At 50.6% G+C, this 23,151-nt stretch overlaps 1 protein-coding gene and 1 pseudogene across 4 annotated transcripts in view; one reads left to right on the forward strand and one right to left on the reverse strand.

Moving 5' to 3' along the window:
* Positions 1–23,151, reverse strand: part of Prkcz (protein kinase C zeta) — a 109,603-nt gene that overhangs the window by 43,833 nt on the left and 42,619 nt on the right. The gene's annotated exons all lie outside the window — the stretch shown is intronic.
* LOC142833564 (small ribosomal subunit protein eS8 pseudogene) lies at positions 10,938–11,598 on the forward strand (annotated as a pseudogene).

A 23,151-nucleotide genomic window follows, 5' to 3' on the forward strand; every position in this document is an offset into this window, starting at 1 on the left:
CATTAGTGGCTTCACAGAGGGGAAAGACACAGGCTAGCAAGCTGCTCGGTCCCCCATGTGGCCCTCACCGGAGGCTGACACAGCTTTCTGCTGACACCCTCTAAAACTTCTGAAATAAACTCTGTTCCCTGCAAACCACCCCGTATCAGGCACTCTGAGCTGCAACGCAAAAACGAACCAAAACTTGTTGTGAATGGCAATTGTGCAGGTGGTCTTGGAAGCACACCCTGCACCTGCAGGCCAGGCCAGTGTGCTTCAGGTCGCTCGGGATTCTGTCAGGGTGAGTAGCCTCTGGGGGAGTCACAAGCACTTATAATGTTGGCCCCTTCATCTCAGAAAGAAAAGCTGAAACTGAGAGAAAAGAAGGGAGAAACGGGGGATTGAAATGGTAGGAAAACCACTGAGAGGCCATGACTTTCTGTTGGGGGTTGACCAGAAGGCCCAAGATGACCGTGCCCTTTCCCGAGGAAATGGGCCAGTGCCGGAAGATGTCCGCACAGCTCGGTCCTGGTCGGTGAGGGGGAAGCCTTGTTATTGTCGTTTTTTTCAGGCTGAAATTGTTTTAAGGAGTTGCATATGGATGTCAACTTGACGAAAGGTAGACCTCTAAAGTTCCTGTGTCAACTCTGTCAGATCGAATATTGTTCTGGATGTTTCCATGAGGGTGTATAGGGATAGGCTAACCCTCATTAACTCTGACCTTGAATATGGCCCTTCTTATTGGATGGGCCTCCTCTAGTCAATCAAAGCAATGAAAGACTGCTATCCTTTAATAGATGTGGGCTCTGAGCTTGACATGAAGCCTACATTGACTGCTTTGGACTTCCTAGCCTCCATATTCCTGTGGGCCAAGCCTTTGGACTATACGCATCCTTTTGGGTGTTCCTAGAGTGCCCTGACTTACACAGGGCCCTCTTGGACAGCTATACACCTTGGAGTTCCACAGGAAAGTAATTCAAAGTTGTGGCAGTGAGTACCCCAGGTAAATCACAGGTGCTGGCCCATGCCTGGGTCACTGACCAGGTGAGTAAGAAGGAATCACAGTAACAGCCAGTGATCGTCACATAAAAAATAAACACTTCAAATATTTTTTTTACCATACTCTAAATTTTCTAAAAATTTATTTTATGTGTGTGTTTTGCCTGAATACACACACACACACACACACACACACACACACACACACACACACACGTTTGATGCACATGGAGGCCAGGAGACTGAGTCAGACTCCCCTGGAGCCACAGTTAAGACAGTTGGGAGACAGATTATGGGTGCTGGGAACTGGACCAGGTCCTCTGTACTAGCATTAAGTGCCCTTAATTGCTGAGCCATTTTTCTAGCCCCTGGTACATCCTTAGGGGCTGGAAAGGCAATGGGATAATTCTTGTGCTGTGGTGGTTTGAATAAGAATGGCCCCCTGAGGCTCAGACACTTGAATACTGAGTCCTCAGGGAGGGGAGGGATACTATCTCAAAGGATGAGAAGGTGCTGCCTCATGGAGGAAGGGCGGATGGGCGTCACTGGGAGGTGGGGGGTGTGGGCCCTGGGATTTCAAAGCCCAAGGCAGTCCCAGTGTCTCTCTCTGCCTGTTGCCATTGGATGAGATGGAGATTGCTCAGCTACTTCTCCAGCACCATGCCTGCCTGTGTACCACCGTGCTTTCCCCAGTGATGATGACGCACGTAGCCTCTGAACCGAAAGCCAGCCCCAAGGAAATGCTTTCTTGTGTGAGTTGTTCTGGTCATGGTGTCTCTTCACAGCAACAGGACACTGGCTAAGAACACGTGCTGCCCCCTCATCGATGCCGACTCTCCTGATGGTGCTGGTCAGGCCCCCTCACCTTCTTCAGCGAGCAAAGCTACAGAGGATATCGTGTTTCATGGGACTTTTTGCCTGGGCTCTGTCACACTCATCCCCTTTTGCATGTCACCTTGTCACAATCGGTGAAGGAAAAAGGATGTCCACACTGTGCAGATTTTCTTAATTTTCTCCAATGTCCTCTTTCCTCCCAGAACCCCACCTAAAACTTACAGCATATAATATAGTCCCCCATCTCCTTGGGCTCCTTGGGGCTGGGACTGTATTTTAGAGTTCTTGCCCTTAATAGCCTTGCTGGTGCTGAGGATTCTGGTCAGGAACCTACGGAGCATTTCCTAGTAGTAACTGCCTATGGTTTCTTAGGGTAACAACTAGGGTTGTGACATCCTTGGTTCCTGAATCAACAACGGAGCCTTTCTGGAAATCCTCGCTCCCACAAGGACTACAACTAAAACCCAAACTTTCAAACTGTACGGATTTACTAAAAGATTCCCTAAGAGCAATGTAGCCCTGGACAAAGCCACACCGAGTCCCCTATGGTTTTCTAGGCCTGTGGCCTGGGACCCTGGAGGCCCTGGGGGAATCCAGCTGCCTCTGCCACATTCAGGCCAAGTTGCACTTTCACAACCTGGTTTTGTCTGAGAAATGAAAACTCTACTCCTGACCTAAGCGAGGGTCACCATTATGCGCACAGGATATGAGCGAGTCATGCTTGCTGAAGAGGGAGGGGTGCTCTGGCGAAGGGGAACAAGTATGGATGGGACTCTAGGGTAAGCCCAGGCTGTAAGGAAGCCCTGGAGGGTAGGGATAAAGTCTGCTGGGACTGTGTGATGCTCCCAGCACAATGTAGGAGCTGTCCTTGGTAGTCTGCCGCTTCTGTCACGAATGCAGGTGTCAGAGCTGAGCTCTGGCCTGGTGAGAGTTGGTGGTGTCACATGCCCACTGGGGACTCAGCTGCCAACCTCCCTGGTGGCTGGCACACAGTGAACAGCAAGTCCCGGAGAGTGTGTGGGCTGCCTTCCTGACAACCTCGGGGAGCTCTCTGCTTGTCTTTGAAATTCTATAATTAGGCTGGTCACAGGAATCTTAACAAGCTCTGTTTCCATGGTAATCTAGCATCTTGAGCACTGACAAGGTGGGGAAAAAAACCCTGCTTTTTAAAAAAGCTAAACTCTGATCGACTTGACTGTGGACAAACCCGCCTCTTCCAGGCTTGGGGATGAGCAGGTGGGCTGGACTCCGGCAGCAGATCAGAATGAAGCTGGGGGCTCCTCACGTGTGGGACGTGGAAATAACAGTGTAACGAGCACAGGTCACACGGTGCCAAAGGGTGACCCCGTGTTGCCAAGGACGGAACATGTGCTAGCAATTAAGCCTCATAGAGAGCCTTGGGTCTTCGTCGGCAACCCCAGGCCAGCGGCCAGCAAAGGTAAGAAGGCAGTTAGAATCCTGAGGCTCAAAGAGGGTCCACAGAGCTTGAGAAAGATGCCGTGGAGGGCAGGGGTACAACAGACATTGCCACCTCTACCTCAGGGCCACAGGGATTTCTGTTGGGATTCTGTCTGTCTCTCTCCACCACACACATATGTAGACCAGCTTATCCCAGGACCTCAGATGTCCAGCTGGAGGGTGACTGTGCCCTGGGAAGGCAGCATGGAGGAGCCAGACTGCTTCATTACAGCTGTAAGGCTGCAGGTATCCAGGCCTACTATGCAGCACAGGTAACAAAAACCAAGAGACAGATATTGGGGTTCAACCCGGAAACCAGACAGAAAGGCAGCCAAGTCAGTAGAGAAGAAGCCTCACCTCTATCAAGGCTGGGTGACCACGAAACTAAGCAGACTAAGCCTCTCTCTCCTCCCATTTTATATTCCCTCTCCCTAGTGCTGGGATTAAAGGTGTAGGCCACCACCACCTGGATTAGTTTCTACATTAATATTGTGTAGCCCAGGGTGGTATTGAACTCACAAAGATCCATCTGGCTCTGTCTCCCAAATCCTGGGATTAAAGGTGTGTGTCACCACTGCCTGACCTCTAGTGGCTTTAGCTTTGCCTCTGGTCTTCAGGGAAGATTTAGTTATCAAAATACAAATAATATACCACTACAAAATTCTGTCTCTTTGTCTTCAGAGCCAAATTCTCTCTTTAGTTCCTGAATCTGGACCCTCACACTAGTGTACTTTAGAATGTCCTGGACTCGTCAGGGCTCCCAGAATACTGTGAGAATAAGGGTCTTCATTCCTTCTACACTGCCAGGTAGGCACCATCCCAGTGGTTGGGGGTGGAACGGCCCTTCAAAGGTGGGAAAGCTGGGTAGGTAGCACATCTGAGTGTGTAGTCACCTCCTCCCGCTAGGGACTTTCCCATCCCAGGCCTGCAACTCAAACTTCCTGTTTCTAACCACCGATCTATTTCCCAGCTGAAAGGATGACTTATACATGCCACACTTTGAGAGGTAAGTGAAGAATAACGTTGAAATCACAAAAGCAGGCCTGGGTAGAGGTATGGGAACTGCTGCCGGGGGAAGTTACGGTTGCGTGGGAGATGAGGCTGTTTGTGAACAGCAGGCACAACCGTGGCTCCCACGCGGGCTTTCCACCCTTTCAGCTACTCCATCATACACTGTCCAGGGAGTGTCCCTGTGTAACCACAGCGCACCAGAGACACAGCCAAACAGTTGGCCCACACAGGGGAGCTGCCCCGGTCCCCTCGTCTATATGGAGCCTCGGTGTATCAGTGACGGGTGAAAACCACACGAGCTGCTGCCCTACAGACGATGAGGACAAACACGCAAGAACGCGGGATTGCAGGTTCCCCAGGGTGACGCACGAGCCTCAGTGGAGACAAGCCCAGGCCACACACACTGGAAAGAGACCCAGACGGTGTGTGAGGGGGGGCATAAGCTGTAATACCAGGCATGGTGGCTCACACTTATGACCCCATTTCTTAGTTGGCTAAAACAGGAGAATTGCTATGTGTCCAAGGTCAGCCTGGCCTGCACAGCAAGATCCCATCTAAAACAAAACGAACAAACAAAAAAGCAAATCAAATCAGACAGAGAGAGGGTAACAGAAACAAGGGGATGGATACGCACGGAACACACTATGCACACGTATGAAAATGTTATAATAAAGTTCATTACTGTGTATAACTGATATGTGCTAATGAAAACACTTAAAAAGCTAAAAAATAAACCCAAACAAACAACAAACAAAAAACTGACCCAGGGTTGGTGGATTTCTGTTAGAGTCGGCCCTCTGGCCTCAACTTTCTTTTCTGAGCAGAACCCCGGGACAAGGCTCCTGCCTGTGGATTCCAGGGTTCTGGTGGCCCCGCCCATCCCAGCCTTGACATTGCTCACTAGTCAAGAGAAGGGCATTCTAGTGACCTCAGAGGCCAGCACACGTCCCCAAGAGAAGGACAGCAAGTCAGGCTGGCTGATTAGGAATGGTGGGCCACCCTGTGGTCACTGCTCTTTGCCCACAGGCATGACAACCGGTCTGCGGCTTCTGCATCTATCCGCCATGGTGCCCAAACTGCATCAATGCCCCCATTATCACAGACACATCACTGAGGCAGCCTGTCTCACAGGGAAAAGGACATGGGACTTGGAGCTTGTTTCTTAGGTGCTGGTGCAGACACAAAAGGACCTCTGACAGTAACCAGGCAGCAAGGTCCCTGTGCCCCGGGAGGTCTACCTGCAGGAAGATACCAGATGCCCTTCCCAGCAGCCAGACACTGCCGACAGGCTGTGTGGGGCCATCGTAGCAAGGACTGGGGAAGCTGTGCTGCCGTCTGGGGCGGCGGTGAAATGAATTCCCCCGACAGCTACCCCGTGGCACCGAGGGAAAGCAAGGGAAAGGCTTACACTGGTGTGAGACAGTGGGCGGCTCCTTCCAGAGGAAAAATGGTCCACGTGGATAGTGGTGCTGTGGCTGGATCTTGGGGGCCCCCTGCTGGACGTTCATGTCTTGACAGGGTTTCTCAAAGTGCCTGGCTAAGCCTTGCAAAAGAGAAAGGCCCCGCCCATGTCTGAGCCCCTCCCAAGGAATGGGGTCAGAAAGCAGGCAGTCAGAGTAGGGGTGTGAGTGAGGAAACTGAGTTTTGGAGAAACTGTGTGGGGAGCTGAAGAGACCGAGCAGCTTCTATGTTAACAGTGCCCCACACAGGCCCAGGGGATGCAGGAGGTGTGAGAAGAGGAGCTGCCTCTGGATCCCAGGAACCCTGGTACTTCTGTGTAGAAGCATCCTCTTGTGATCAGTGATTACAGTTGTTTGTGAGTCAGTGAGAGGCCTCCCCTGAGGCCATCTGAGGAGACAACTGCCTTACGTCCCTCGTCCCTCGTGGTAGGGAGTGAGGGGAGAGCAAAGTCTCTCAAGGTCTCTTCATGTAGGACATCGACATCCCTGCGGACCCACCAGCACGACCCGCATCACCTCCACAGGCCTCAGCTCTGAGCCCTGCCACAATAAAGTACAGTTTCAAAATATGAATGAGGGGCCCACAAACCTTCAGTCCTTAACATTCCGCTCCTGAGACTCCTAAAACGCATGTCCTCAAAGGCGGAACATGTCCACTCCATCCTGCCTGATCCTCGTGTTAAGGTTGATGAAATGGAAGGGCACGGGAGTTGGAGGAAAGAGAGAGCACCCGGAAGGGAAAAACAGTGCTGTCTGCAAGGCATTTCCAGGATGAAACACACGGCGTAGGCTCTCCACTGTGACAGGACCTTGTCCCAGAAAACCCACCAGAAGCTGAAAATGCTGTAAGCCGAAAGGTGTTGGTCACCCCTGACCCGGCGAACTCAGGTGGAGACAGATATCTGAAGCTGGGAGAGGGAGGCGCGACCTACTTGGAGCCCGCACTGAGCAGGAAACAGGGTTCGTTCCTTCAGGAAGGGGAATGCAGACCACACTAACAAAGTCCAGATAATTAGCTGTCAGCAAATCGGCGTTTTTTAAAAAATATTACTCATAAGAACAGTCCAGGCAGAAGGAAGACTTTCACAGGCAGACAAGATGAAGCAGAGCACACTGGAAGGGAGGCTCAGCCTGTGGCGCATGGGGGAGGTTTGGGTGATTATGTACAAATGCTAGGGAGTCTTATACGTGGGACCAGAACGCCCGCAGATCCAGGAGGTGGGGAGTGTACTCAGGCAGTAAGCCCCCCTTCCTCAGTACACACAGCAACCTGAGCAGTTATCTTTTATGGGACAAGGGAGGCAAGTGTGACTCTAAGGACAGTACACACAACACCCTCCAGCTTACAATGGGCTCACTCGGGACTTTCTGACTTAACGATGGAGTGAGATCGGTATGAATTCGGCAGGAAACCTGGTTTGAACTTGGCATGCCCCCCTGGCTAATAGTGTATGTATAGTCCAATCCTCTTGTAACACTTGACGTGGCCGAGAGCAACAGTTCCCAGTCCACCTGAGCCCCTGAGGTGAACAACTGGTCAGGCGGACCACCTCAACTTAGAGTAATGTCAATTTCCGGTGGGCTTACTGGGACAAGTACATCGCACTGGGGGGTGGGGGGGCATACGTGACATGTTTCACCTTGGAAAGGGACACTTTCAGGAGGATGAAAGTATTCAAAAGGAAGGCACAGAAGCCAAACGCGGGGGGGGGGCATGTACGGAACCCCAGCTCTTAGGAGACGGAAGCAGGAGAATGAGAGTTCCACGCCGGCCTGAACTGCAGAACGAGATTGGGCTCAAAATTTGAAAAGGGCTGATGATGTAGTTTGGTGGCACAGCACTTGGCTAAGCATACACGAAGCCCTGGAGGGGAATGCGGGAGATGGGGATGCCGGAACCGCTATACTGCTGATACTAACACAAAATACCCAAGCGAAGAAACAACAAAAATCATAGAGAGAAGAGGAAAATTTCAGTTAAACGTGGAGATGTGCGACACATTGTTTACCCGAGATGTAAATCCAAAAGGGGCAGGGCAGATTTGAACCAAACTGACCAACTCCATTAGAATACTCGGCCCGACGTACGCACCTTGTACTGCTTTGCAAACTGAACACGTCAAAAGTCATCCAGATGCTGGGCCTTGGCAACGGTCAGGAACGGAATCTTGACTTCTCTACCCACAGCGAAATAAAGCCAAGAACGGCGGGAGAACAAACGGCTGTGGATCAAACAGCAATGCATTTCTGGTTCTCGAAATATGGTTTTGTTAAATTGGATGGGCTGGGCTCTAACTCATGGCAATTCTCCTGCCACAGGTGTCTGACTCCCTGGACCAAGCAGCCACAGAGTTCTGTACATTTTTGTGAACCTAGGGCCTGGCACACGCTAGGTAAGCACACCGCTACCTAGCAGTGTCCCAGCTTCTCAATAACCCAACTGGGTGTAGTATTTGAAGGAGAATGGTCCCATCGGCTCACGTGTTTGTGTACTTGGTCCCTGGTTGATGGAACTGCTTGGGAAGGACTAAACGGTGTGTCACTGAGGTTGGGCTTTGACGTGTCAAAAGATAGGCACCATTCCCAGTGTATTCTCTGCCTCCTAATTTTGGATCAAAATATGAGCTCTCAGCTGTTCCTGCCACCATGGACTCTAACTTCTGAAACTATAAGCCCAGTTAAATGCTTTCTCTTATAAGTTGCCTTGGTCACGGTGTTTAGTCACGGCAATGGAAAAGTCGCTATGACGCAGGGCTTGTTGGATCATGCACTGGGAAGGCTGAGGCAGGAGGATTCTGAGTTCCAGACCAGCTTGAGCTACATACACACATACACAGTCAGATCTTGTCTCAAAATGCCACAAGAGCACAAAAAATCCCTCCTTAAATCAGGTCTAAGAAAGAGGGCAAAAGGAACTAAACTATCCCAACTACTTGATGATAGTTATTCTAAACTTGGGGGCACAGATACAGCACACTTAGAGGAAAAACTAGCAGGGTGGAAGAACATAGCAGAAAGGGGGCAAAAACTAAAAAAAAAAAAGATTTGTGCATCAATCTGTATGAACAAAAAACAGCAAATAGGCGGGGCGAGGTGGTACACACCTGTAATCCCAGAATATGGGAGGTTGAGGCAGGAGGATTGTGAACTGGAGGTCAGCTTATTTAAGGAAAAATACCAAAGGACAGCAATATAAACCCAAAGAACACCAAAGAAGAAAATAATAAAGAGAAAAGTAGAAACAGAACACATAGCTGGGTGGTGATGGTGCACACCTTTAATCCCAGCACTCAGGAGGCAGAGACAGGAGGATCTCTGTGAGTTCGAGGCCAGCCGGTCTACAGAGCGTGGTCCAGGACAGCCAGGGTTACAGAGAGAAATCTTGTCTTGATCCCCTTGCAACTTCCCCCCAAAACAAAGAAATACATATAAAAAAATCAGAAAAGAAAAAACAAAATTTGACTGTTTGAAGAGATGGCCAGACTTGGTAAATACCTTACAAGACCTACAACAGTAACAGAGTGTGAAGTTCTAAAAGCAGGAATCGGTGCTGCGGTTTCTACAGGTTTCGTGGCCATTTAGGATGTGCACTACAACGTCACGAGGTCCTGAGAACACAGCTTACCAAAGTGACCAATGAAACACAAAATCTGTACAGTTGACTTTCATTTGAAAAACTGAGCCTGCAACGTAGAGAAAACATACCCGTAAGGCACACCAGGATCATGTGACTTCACGGATGAACGTGCCAAGGAGAAAAAAGCCGAATATTAGCCTGTCATAAAAAAATCCTCTTGAATATAAAAAAGCGTTCTTTTTTAAATTTTGTAAGGCCAACAACCCCAACAGTTGACAGCATCACAAAAAAGGAAAATCAAAGCTCCACCTTCTCATAAACATAATTACAGAAACTGCAAACACGGAATTAGCAGATTGAATTGCTGAAGTATGAAATGGGGCGTGCAGGCTGAAGAAGCCAGTCAGACGGCATGAGGAACCAATGATAACAATTCTGTACGAACAGAACAAAAGAGGAGACTTCGCTCATGTCAGAAGAAGAAAGGAAACAGCCTTTACCGGGAGTCAACGACCACAGAGGAAAAGGACGGCGTCACCTTACTGCCGGAGTGGGGATTTACAACAGAACACACGGCTAACAGATTCCTTAACGGTGACTTCTGTCACAGCGGAGGTGCCCGATGTCACCGGTCTTGTCCCACAAGGTTTCTGGAAGATAAACAGTACTAGGAAAACAAAGGGGGCAATAACACTATCACTGGTGAAATGGCAGTGTCTACAGGACCCAGGGCGTGCAGTGGGACCCTTGCTCTGACTGCCAATGGCAGGTCTGTGAAGTGGGAAAAAGGGCAGAACGAAACGGTTAAATCTCCCACACAGCTCTATAACCAAACAGGACACAAAATTCTATAAGTAAAAAGAGCATTAAAATATCACTATTAATCTAAGAGAAAATGTGCTGGGATCATTACACCGAACACATACTACATGTGATTACGAATGTCCCTGAAGTAGCTGAATGAAGGCATAAACACACGCATGCTCACGGAATACGAGCCTGAACATTGCAGAGATTTTCCCAAGATCAATCCATAAATTCATCTTCAATTTAAATAAAACTTAAAACAAAAAAAACAGTGTATTATGGAGCCAAGGCTAGCCTCAAACTTGATACTGGCCTTGAACACCTAATTTACTGCCTCAATCTCCCTCCCTGTTAGGATTGTGGGTATGCACAACCATGCCCATCTTCCAAACAGAACACCCATGTGTATGCGGGGGTCGGGGGGAATGATGGACGGACTGGGAATGGAACTTAGGGCCTTGAGTGTGGGGAGGGGTGGGGGGGTGGGGGGGACGATGGACAGACTGGGGATGGAACTTAGGCCTTGAGTTGCTAGACGAGTGCTCTACCACTGATCTTCACCCTAGCTGGTGTTCTGAAAACTAAGAAGCCAACTATAAACTTTGTATAGAAATGTCAAAGAATAGCAAATACAGTCTTGAGGGAAAATAAAGCTGGAAGCCTTTACAAGTTAAAAAAACATCACGGGTCACCTTCCCTGGCGTCCCAGGATCCTCGAGGCCCCAGGTCCTTCCCAGGAACGGGAAGAGACGTAAGGAAGGCGGGGCTGAATTTTAGAAACCGGACTGTGAAGCTTTGTGCTTCCTCTTTCCTGCCAGCACCGAGCGATGGGCATCTCTCGGGACAACTGGCACAAGCGCCGCAAGACCGGGGGCAAGAGAAAGCCCGACCACAAGAAGCGGAAGTATGAGCTGGGACGGCCTGCGGCTAACACTAAGATTGGCCCTCGTTGCATCCACATGGTTCGTGTGCGAGGAGGCAATAAGAAGTACTGTGCCCTAAGATTGGATGTGGGGAACTTTTCCTGGGGTTCTGAGTGCTGTACTCGTAAAACAAGGATCATTGACGTCTGCGTCCAATAACGAGCTGGTCCGCACCAAGACTCTGGTCAAGAACTGCATTGTGCTCATTGGCAGCACCCCGTACCGACAGTGGTATGAGTCCCACCATGCACTGCCCCTGGGCTGCAAGAAGGGGGCCAAGCTGACTCCTGAGGAGGAAGAAATATTAAACAAAAAACGATCAAAGAAAATTCAGAAGAAATACAATGAAAGGAAAAAGAACGCCAAGATCAGCAGTCTTCTGGGGGAGCAGTTCCAGCAGGGCAAGCTTCTGGCCTGTATCGCCTCAAGACCAGGCCAGTGTGGCAGAGCCGATGGCTATGTGCTAGAAGGCAAGGAGCTGGAGTTCTATCTGAGGAAGATCAAAGCCCGGAAAGGCAAATGAACCATCCATCATAGCTCATGTAATAAAGGTGTTTATTATTCTGTAAAAAAAAAAAAAACCATCACGGGGCACTGATTACCAAGCTCAAGAGGTCAAGACAGAGTGGTGTGGGGAGGCTGAGGGAAGTCACACAGAGGCCCCACAGACGGACTCGTTAGCGACAGGCCTTTAGTAAATTAGCTAGAACCCCACACCTTACACTACTTAGAAAATTCACTCGTATTACTTGGAGAACTCACTAAAGCCTACAAAGTACGGCATGGAAGAATATGTTAGTGGTCTTGGACTAGGGAGCATTTCCTCAGCAGGATCAAAAAAAAAAAAAACCAACCAAGCACTAAATATAAAGATTTCATTTTATGTTCATATCTAAAGACATCATCAGAATAAAGGACTGAGTAGGGAAAGGCATTTGTAATACAAAATCAAAGACTCAGGGTCTGGACAGACAGCTCAGGGGTTAAAATGCATCACTGTTTGGTTCCCAGAACCCATATTGGGTAGCTCCAACAGGATCTGACATCTAGCACCAGCACCTGCACATACCTGTATTTGGCACGCGTGTGTGCATGCACGTGCACTCACGCGCACACACACACACACACACACACACACACACACACACACACAAGAGGAGAAAAGGGCAGGTGTGGTGGTGCGTACCTTTAATTCCAGCAGGAAGTGGAGGTCGGCAGATCTCTTTAAGTTTGAGGCCAGTGTGGTCTGTGTAGGAGCTCCAGACAAGTCAGAACTACATAATGAGACCCTATCTCAACAAATAAACAAAACCCGAAGAAGAAAAAAGACATTGTCCCACAAATATTTTTTTAAAAAAGTATCTATGAATCAACAAACATTATCACCCCAGTTTAACTAGTTTAATAAAAATTAAAGGAAGCTATAATCTCTGCACTCAGGAGTTCATGGACAACCTAAACTACATAGAAGACACTGTCTCAAAACAAAACAAAACAAAAACTATTTAAAAATGCAGGAGGTGCCTGCACTGGGCCCCAAGAAGACAGAAATTACCAAAAGAACCCAGTGTTGTAGATTTAAGTAGAAACCCCCGTCCTTTGCAACAATGGCGACCTGGACTGCCTGATCTACATCAGCCTGGGAATTTTATTTGGTTCCCTCTCCCTGTCTGTCCCCGCCTTACAACAAAAGCAACTCTGAGAGGATAGTCGTCCCTTTCTTATGCTGATAGGAACACTGTACTGTCTCGGGGGATGAGGTGCCCTGGGATCCTGGGGCTGCACATAGTTAACGCAAGTCTTTGGCTGGACCTGGTACCTACAGTTTTCCAGGCGGAAGCTGGAGCCCAGGAACCTAAGATTCTGTCTCAAAACAAAACAAAATAAAACTTTAAATCTATGACAATTTTGTCTTTTGATATAACCCAGCTTTGAAAATGGGCAGGCAGGGCTGGGTGTGGTAGTGCACCCCCCTTAAACCTAGCACTTGGAAGGCAAAGCCAGACGATCTCTGGAGGCCAGCCTGGTCTACAGAGCCAGTTCCAGGATAGCCAGGGCTACACAGAGAAACCCTGTTCTACCTAAAAACAAACCAACAAACAAAAAAAAGGGGGGGAGAGGAAGGAAATGTGAATAGGTGTGTTTACAGAACAGAATCCTAAACAGCCAGATACAGTACACTATGAGAGAGTAGACTGGTCGGTCTTGGGGGTGATGAGCCAGAGTTCTTGGGGCCACAGTCTGGTTTTTTGATGCAAACCAAGAGTTCCGGGAAGGATGTGGATCTGGAGAGGGCAGGTATGGTACATAAAGGTTACTCTTATCCCCAGGGCTCTAGAGATCCTCAGATTCTCTAGAAGAATGGATTTCGTATGGTAAAGAGCAACCTCAAGACCAAGATAGCTTCAGGATTTGCTATACCACAGACACGGCTACCATTAGAGAGGGACGGTGACTTTGAGCCAGACCCCCAGTCCAATTACTTCAGTCATGTGACCCCATGCCTATGGGTACTTCTAGGAGTACCCTAAAACGACTTGGGGGGGGGTGTCCTCCGGAACTCTGAGGAAATTGATTAATCATGTTTTAAACTATCAGATAAGGCTAATTTTTTTTTTTTGCGGCAGCTACTGGAAGCTGCCCGTGCCCACCTGCCCAGGTCAGAAGGAAGTGAGAGCACAGAGGATGAAGAACCAGGGCATCTGGCGATCTCCAGTGAGAGTCCTGACAGTACAGACAGGCGGCTGGAGAATCGCGGCTACCAGTCTGGCTGTGTGAGAGCAAGGGACCCTGTGACACCACACGCTCTTGGCACACTGTCCACAGCAACGCAGATGCCACAGAAAGTCCAGGATGAAGTTCTGCCCAGCACGGGGTCATGCCCAGCAGGTCCTGAACCTGCACACACCTCTACTTGGCCATTTTCAGCAAAGCCACGGGTCTTCACTGGCTTGGCTTCATCGACTCAAACTATGAGGATGTCAACATATTCTGCCAGGTCAGGGTGTTGTGGTTCTGCCGCCAACGTGTGCCTGTGTGCGCGTGAACACTGCCTAGTTTCCAGGAGCCACTAAGATCAACACGTGGCTCCAGGAACAAGGGACAGCCAACTTGAGGTATGTGGGAAATAGAGAGGTTGCTTCCCTCTTCCAGAAGGGCTGCCTGGAAGAGAAGAGCTGAGTTTCCAAGGAGGAAGTGAAGAGAAAATGGAGATGGTGTGGGCCACACTGAGTACTAGGGCAGACACGATGTTCCTGGGGACCAGAAGGGAGTCGTGTGGTGTCACCCCTGATGCTCTCTTGAAAGCTCTAATGGAATGTGTCTCCACGTGGAATGTGTCTACAGACACAGAGAAAAGGGTGTTCACTCAAATGTCGTACGGTCTGTGAGGGTCAGCTTTACTGTCAACTTGACACAACTTAGACTCACCTAGGAAGAGTCTTGGCGAGGGACTGTCTAGATCAGGTTGGCCTGGGTGTGTCTGTAGGGGCACTGTCTGAATAATGCAAAAACTCCAGCTCATTGTGGGCAGCACTATTCCCTAGGCAGGGATCCTGAACAGTACGAGAGCAGGGAAATCAAGCAAGTGAACACGCAGGAGTTCATTCTCGCTCTGCCCTTGACTGTGGGTGATGCAAGTGGCTGTTTTAAGCTCCTGCCACCTTGACGTCCCTGTTGGAACTGAGCTAAAATAAACCCTCTCTCCGTTATATCAGGGTGTTATATCAGCAACAGAAATGATGTTGGAATAAGCCCCAGACTCTGACAAGGAAGCCACAGCAGGAACCCCTATCCTCAGCTGGTGCACAGGAAAGAAAGCACAGACCCCCACGAGGAGATCATAGGATGCTGGGAGCCGCTGACTTCGCGCACCCCAAAGAAGCCTTCAAAAAAGATCTGGACTGGGCTCAGTGTCTCCCTAGCACGCTTTGTCACACAAAGACAAACAAACCAAACAACAAAAAGTATGTAAGGACAGCACATCCATCCGCTCGCAGGAGTGGATGCTGGCACGCTGCAGAGTCGCGACAAGCGGGGAAGGAACACAATGCCCAGGCAGAGTGGCTGACTGGGGAACGGTCAGCACAGTGTGGACTGACCATGGATGCTGTGGCATGAAGAGGAATCAGCTGAGCACATTGTAGCAACCTGGGGTGTGCCCCTGCAACCTGGGGGTGTGCCCCTGCAACCTGGGGTGTGCCCCTGCAACCTGGGCTGTGCTCCTGGAGCTCAGCTACAATAAAGAGCCAACTCTGAAGCCCTCGGCAGCATGACTCTGTTTCTATGATTGTTGAAATGACCTCAGGGGAACAGGTGGGTGGCTCGCGAAAGGGGAGTGGCTGTTTAAGGGACAGGAGGAAATGGATCCTTGTGGAGTTGGGACAGTTCTCTGTGAAGACTGTTTACGGGGACTACACATGCCTTGGTGCGCTGCACACATGATAATTTCAGGGTTTGACATGGCTGTAAGCTAGTCACCTTGACCCTGCATGAAGGACAAACCTCTCTTGCCCCAAAGCTGCTCTCCTCTGTTAGAAGATGGCACCCGTCCCCTTCTCTATACTCACCTGTTCACACCCTCAGCCTGCTTCTCTTCCTGAACTCTTTATGGCGACTGTCCTTGACCAGGGTATGGAAGAAAGGTATTGCAACCCTTGTCCTCCCCAAGTGCTGCATCCTTCACACAAACCCCCAGGCTGTGTCAGGCTAGTCCCACTCTGTGACCTTTCTCCTACCCTCTCCTCACCCCCACTCCTGGTCCCCATGGTTGGCCATGGGTCCCTGCCCATCTGGGTGGATGCTCCTCCCCTTTGTCAGGTCTCAGCTGTGGTCACCTCTGTGGAAGGCACAGACTCCCTTCCTGCCACCTCCAAGATGTGACTCTCACGTGGCCCTTCTAACCACCTGCCAGCTCATTGCTCTAGTTGCTCATTCTTTTCCCCTAAGACACAGATTCCTTGGGATCAGGTGACGCACCTGGCCCCTGTATATACGCAGCCTCGAGGTCAGGGCGACTTCTGGCTGACAGAGCTCAGTTTCCCCCTGTAGCCCCTGCATGGGCGCCTGCATTCACCTGGTCATTGACGACAGCCTCCCTTCAGCGACCTCCCTTACTAAGTGAGGTTTTGGAGGAAAAGCTCAGCGCCTGGTTCCACTGCTGATGCTCAGCTGACAGCCTGTGAGCATCCCCACCTCCCCACCTCCAGCTGATAAGCAAGCCCTGGGCTTTTCTGCTCTGTTGTGGGGGGGGGGGGGTGGAGGGATATCAAAAGTCCTGGGTCAGTCCTACCAAGAAGCTCCAGTTATCCCCAGAAGGTCTCTTAATGAAGCAACAAATTATTTTCCTTTTACTGTAAATGGCACCCTTGAGCCAGATGTGCAGGGTCTATCCCTGTTCTACAGGGATCGTGGATGTAGATGCAACTTGGGTGGGTGCAGGTATTCCAGAAGTGCGGAGCTCACCTTACAGCCTCCTAGGAGGTCTGCAGAGCAGTGTCCAGACTACAGGTTGGTCCTGTATTTCCAAAGCCAGTCAGATCCTTAAACTTCAAATAACAAGCACACAGGACATACCCACCCCAGCTCAAATCCATCCTCCGGGATGAAGGCAGGCCCGGGTCCTGGCATACATGTCTCCCATTCCCTAGGTCCTGGTCTGCTGAGATCAGAGGACAAACAAGACCCAGAACAAGTAAGTGCTACAACAATGACCACCTCTGGGAAAGAGACAAGTCGAGCAAGGGAAGGGGCTCTCAAGAACAGGCACACATACTGGATAGCTCACTAGAAGTCAAGACCCCCTGACATCCTCTTCCTACCAGAAAGGGAAGTGAAGCCTGGTGGATCCGGCGTTCTGGGCCCTGGGTCCTGCAGTCAGTGGCTGGCCCAGGAGAGACTGTAGAAACGCCACAGCACACGGTGCAGATGGCTGAGATAGGACGAATGGATGGATGCCACATCACGAGAATTAACACAAGGACAGGCAAATCAGCAGGAATCCAGGGAGCTTCCCCTGGGGGTTTGTAGGGCGGGAAATAAGCACATGAGTGAGACCACTGGGGAATCAGAACGGTGCTCGCTTGTCTCCCTCCACACGGCAGACGTGGCCAATATGTGGTTTTATATTTCCTATATTGTATGCGAGAATCAAAACAGCTTTTGGAAAAATGAACCCAGAGAAGGAGCTAAACCTCCCTGAAATGCAGCCTAAGGAGGTTTGGGAAATGTGCTGAGGGAGGCAGGGAGCTGGAGAGATGGCGCAGAGGTTAAGAGCACAGGCTCTTCCGGAGGACCCGGATTCCATTCTCAGTACCCGCGGGGAGTGAGGGGTGGGGGGGCTAAAAACCGTCACTCTGGTTCCAGAGGAAGACTCCCTCTTGTGGCCTCCTCTGGCATCGGAAGGACATACATGAAGACAACACACCCAGACACAATAAACAACAACACTAGAGTACCTGGAAAAATAAGAAAGAATGCACTGGGGAGGTGGTGTGTTGTTTTGTGGGGGTGGAGTCAGGAGGACAGTGGGCTCAAGACCTGCCCGGGCCACACACTGAGACCCTACCAGCCTGGTCCACAGAATGAGTTTCAGGACAGCCAGAGATAAACAGAGAAAACCTGTCTCAAAAAAACATGAGGCCGTCCACTCCACAAGCTTACGTAAGGGAGGAGCCGCTGGGTGGAGCCGTTGGTCACTCAGGTTGGCCAGGCGGGAAGGACAATAGCCAACAGGCCTGTCCCCTCCTCCATCTCTCACTGGCTCCACCCGGCCTGTGGAGTGGTCTGCCTCATGGTGCGGCCACACTTTGCGGTGGTGAGGGTAAGGAAGCCGTACTGGACTCTCGCACTGGACGGTGTGGTCAGGAAAGCAGCATTGTTGAGGACTGATGCCACCAGAGCAGACCAAAGGGGATGCCTGTTCCTCTGTCCTGTCTCCCCCAGGGCAGGTTTGCCTATTTGCTATGCTCCAAGCTCCTGAGCTAGGGACCCTCCATAAAGGTTCTCCACTTTCTGTTCAGACGTGTGAGCTACTTGCGAGCTCCTATGTTTCTGTCATCGTGGTCACTGTTCCCAGAACCTGATTTCACTTACCAGTGAGAAAGGACACGGTATTTAGATACCAAGCCAAGGCAGGCCCAGGACCTCATAGGCCAGTAAGACAAAGAAGGTAAAGAATCACTAGGCGGGGCTGCTGAGCAGAAACAGAGAACAAATCACCGCCTTAGGAACCTCAGTGCCCGGATGTGTCTCTCCATGTGGCAGATCTCCCAACTGTTTGGCAAAGTAACTTTACCACAGCCAAGAAACACTAGGCCCAGGAAAATCTGGGGGTGTTGGTGAGCACGGGGCCAGCTGGGTCCCAGGTTTATAATTTGAGCTACAGCAAGAACCTAAAGTCTGCGGACACCCCACAGTCACAGGAAGGACGAAAAGGAGCAAGCGTGGATTAGAAGGTTCCAAGCAGGTCTTTGTGTCACACCCAGTTACAGAGATGCACAGTCCTGAGCCCCGCCTTTACTCTCAGGTACCCTCAGTGAGCACCTGTTAGCCTGAAAGCGTGCTTCGAGATTTTTCTAAACGATCCCATTTAACTTGACAAACGACCTTCAACTTAATTGGAACAGAAAATAGGTCACAGTTAGGTCTCCACGAATTAACTCCTTTGGCTTTACAGAATTAACTCAGGGGGAGGGGGGGCGCCTCATCCTCCCATCCCTCATGTCTGTTTTGTTCCCCTTCAGCCCCTCAAGGCATCCTCCTCAGCCTCCTAGCTGTCTTTCCCCCCTCCCCCGTTACTCCTATGTTTGCCTGACTTCCGCTGTCCGTCACATCCGCCTCATTTCCCTCACGCATGGCTTGTTTGCCCAGCAAGGTCTTCCTGGTTACCTTAACAGACCAGAGCCCTCACGGCCTTTGGAGCGTCTGCCCCTCCACCTATGAACCCTCAGCCACCCTCTACTGCCGTGGTCAGGTCATCTGGTCTACTGGACCCTGCCTTGATGTCATTCATTGGTGCTGCCCTGCCTGTCTTGGACCCTCCGCGGTGGATAATGTTAATCGTGGCTGGAATCATAAGCCACCGTCTGTGTGAGAGATCTCTGCTTTGTGCTTTACCTGTCTACCTCTTTTTTTAAAAAAAAAATATTTATTTATTATGTATACTATATTATGTCTGTGTGTATGTCTGCAGGCCAGAAGAGGGCACCAGACCTCATTACAGATGGTTGTGAGCCACCACGTGGTTGCTGGGAATTGAACTCAGGACCTTTGGAAGGGCAGGCAGTACTCTTAACCACTGAGCCATCTCTCCAGACCTGTCTACCTCTTAATACAGGACAGTTCAGGGGAACGTTGTTCCCATTGTGCCCCGGTGTTGCCAGCCCAGCCCTCGGAGGGCAAATTAACTATGTGGAGGGACAGAGTGAATGAATTACAGGGCTCTAAGCAGAAAAACTCAGAATGTCCCTGAGGGTAGCTGAAGAGAGTAAATAAATAAATAAATAAATAAAGCTACATTGTCACATTTATTTCTTGATTTAATGTCCCAGCAGCTCAGGATAAGACATGCCACCCCACCCCCTCCAGTGACTGGGGATGAGGGAACTTCTAGGTCACACACAACTGGGTCTCCATCTAAGAAACAACCCAGCTGGTGGTGGTGGCGCACACCTTTAATCTCAGCACTCGTGGGGCAGAGGCAGGCGGATCTCTGGTCTACAGAGTGAGTTCCAGAACAACCCAGAAGCAGCAGGGTACAGACAGGTGCAAAACAAGCCCTTTCTGGTTGAGTGAGGACCTTGCTCTAGGCCCCCAGGTCGCAGCAGCACAGGATCCCACCACCTCAGTGCTCAGGCCCCATCTTGCTGGCTGAGTGAACTTGATTCAGCAGCACCTGCAGCAAATTCAGACACCTTCATCAAACTGACCGGAAGGAAGTGCCAGGGCAGGAGTAGGGGCCTGAAGCAAGTTCATCATGCCAAGCCTGGAGCCCAGGCACACTGAAAGCATGCCCGACCAGGAGCCAAGGAATGGTGGCAAGTATCTATCTACCTACCTACCTACCTACCTACCTACCTACCTACCTACCTACCTACACACACACACACACGCACACACACACACACACACACACACACACGCACACACTGTTAAAAAGGAGGTCAGAATCTGCCGAGTACCTCTACCCCCATGCAGCAGACAGCTGCCTAGATCTGCCCCATCGGTCAGGACGCCGCTGGAGACATCAAAGTGGCGTGAATACTCACTGTTCTGACCTCTGTGACTACCTATGCAGCGAAGTTCTGCATGCCTATTAGCTAGTTAACTTTTCTTTTTGATTTTTCACCCCAACTGCTGTGATATATGTAGGAAATATATGTAGAAAAAGCAGTTTCTAGCATAGAAATCGCTGTCCAGCCCACAAGTGAGCCTGGCCCATGAACATCCAACTTCAGGGGGAGTTCAGCCTCTCAGGAGCCTGTCTGGAGGCTTCCTGGGGCTACAAGGTAACTTGGTTGGGGACTGTGCTCACAGCAGGGTCAAGGTTGAACTCCCCCCTTCAGCAGTACCCCAGGTCTCACTGAGGAGATGTGCTCACTCCGTTCTGGACCTCGCATGTAACTAGCCGCCACACAGCTACTATTCCAACATCACAGGTTCAGAGTTACTGTGGAGTGCCTTGAGGGGTAGATGGTCATTGTTCATAATCGCTGGGGACATGTTTTAATCAAAGACCAGCTTGGGGCTGGACACTTTTACACACCGTTGCATTGGAGCCTTAGGAAATCCAATCCATTATCTGTCTTCACCCCTGGCATCTGAGGAACCTGAGGCCCAGAGCACAGACACTGTTTGCCTAAGGTGAGAGTGAGAAGAAGTAGGGTCAGCTGGGTGGTGGCACTCACTATTCTTAGCCGCTTGGCAGCAGCTACTTCAAACATGAATCAGCCTCTGATGTCACCAGAACACTGAGACCTAAGGTGCTGGGTGTACCCCTCGGGCACACTGAGTCCAACACCACTAGACAGGATGAGACACTTGGTCCACTGGATACCCACCCTGGCCTCCATGACCTGTTTGGCCCCTGCCCCCACACAATGTTTATTCAGGAACTCCAGGCTGTGTCCCAAGCCAAGCCCTGGTCTACAACCATGTAATACATACTCTGGCCAGGTCAAGGAGAAAGACCATAAGAACACAGGAGGAGGAGGAAGTTCAACTGGGGTACAATATAACACTTTGTGATGGGTAATCTTGACTGCCAACTTGACAAGATTTAGAATCACCATGGAAACAAACCTCCAGGCATTATCTGTGAGGGATTTTTCCGGATTAGGTTACATCCCACTAAGGTGGGCAGATAATGTACCCTAAATGTGGGCAGCATCATGCTATGGGCTGAGGTGGGAAGATGTACCCTAAATGTGGGAAGCATCGTCCCATGGGCTGAGGTGGGAAGATATACCCTAAATGTGGGCAGCATCATCCCGTGGGCTGAGGTGGGCAGATGTACTCTAAATGTGGGCAGCATCATGCCATGGGCTGAGGTCCTGGGCTGGGTAAAACGGAGAAAGTGAACCGCACAGCTGCCTCCTGCCTCTTCCTTCTTCCTGACTGTGGATGCAAGGTGACCGGCTGCCATGGCCGTGTTTTTGCTGCTGTGTCTTCCCCCACCACGATGGAGTACACCCTCGATCCGTGAGCCAATACAAGCCCTTCCTTCCATCGCTTTGTCAGGTGTTTGGCTACAGAGAGACAAGCAGCTAACATGAAAGTGTTGCAGTGGTGTTGGGGATCTGGGCACCAGCTTAGGGGTGCCCCAGGTCTAGGAGTGGCGCCATCAGCTGACTCATGCGTCCACAAACAAAACCACAAGACATGCTTTTCCTTGCATACCCAGTAATGACAGTAAAGCAGAAATCTGACTTTCAGGAGTTTCGGGGCAAAGGCTCTGGCTTTGGGAGCCCCGGTAGGGTAGGCATGACCAGCTGTCCTGATATGCCAGGTATAGACACAAGTCAATGAAGATTTAATAAAGAATCCGCACCGGGGAGAGAAACACGAATGGGGTCCATTGACTTCAAGTCCACCTTCTGGTCACAGGCATAAGTTTTAGGTTTAAGCAGGGCAGGGGCAGAAGGCACGCATAATCACGCCGTTCTGGTGAGGGCTCGGTCTGGTTGATCATTATCTCGGTTCTGGTTCTGCGTGGAGGACACGGGGAAGTTCTTATTGCTTGGGGGAGGGGAGCAATCTGGCTCACGTGAGAGGGCTGCTCCTGCTCCTGCTCCAGGTACAGCCTGGCCATCACGGATAATTGCCCTCACCTCCGGGCAGTCCTTCTTGCTGACTGCAGGTTTGGGAGGATGACCAGGGGCCTCTGGGAACCTTTTTAGAGCTAGAACAGCACCTTGCAAAAACTGACGGTAAGAGGCTCAGCTGCTCTTTGAGCCTTCAGCTTGAAGGGACACGAGATCGGCTAGGTATCCCCGACTCCTCTTGAGGTGTTCTCTGTGTGCGCAGACGGTATAAAGGTAAAGACGCACCAGGCTTTGAGCACGTTGTGCTCCGGGCGGAAAACCACGAACGCTGTGTTCCTGGCCCCTCTTCGGTGTCTAACTCCCCCAGCTCCAAAGTGGGCATTTGATTCTCAGCTACTGGGCAGTGGTCACAGCCGCTTACAATGGCATCTCAGGCAAGTGGGTGGTGGGAAGGGAGAGGTGTGAAGAGAGCGATATATACCTCAAATTTAGAAATAACCATGTCGATCGCGGCAGTGCCTCCTCCCACGCCCGGGGCCTGGTGCTGCCCATGCGGCTGCTGTTTCCCAGGAACCCCCACCCTCTGCCCTGGGCCCTCGAGTTGCAGCCACTTACGCTGTGTGTCTGCAATCCTGACTAGAAGCAACCACTCAGGTCTATGTCTGGACTCATCTGCTCTCCCTTCCCCATCCACTCACAGCGTAGAAAGGCTGGGATCGTGTCTTTCTGTGCCCCCCTAATCTCTGTACACTATTCTCTAAGACAAGGGCAGCAGCTGAGCCTGGGCATTAAGGGGAGCGGTTTCTGGGTGCCACGGAGAGCGCTGGTCACGCCCGATTACC

This window comes from Microtus pennsylvanicus, chromosome 13 (genome assembly GCF_037038515.1).
Source record: "Microtus pennsylvanicus isolate mMicPen1 chromosome 13, mMicPen1.hap1, whole genome shotgun sequence".
In the NCBI taxonomy this organism is placed as follows: Eukaryota; Metazoa; Chordata; class Mammalia; order Rodentia; family Cricetidae; genus Microtus; species Microtus pennsylvanicus.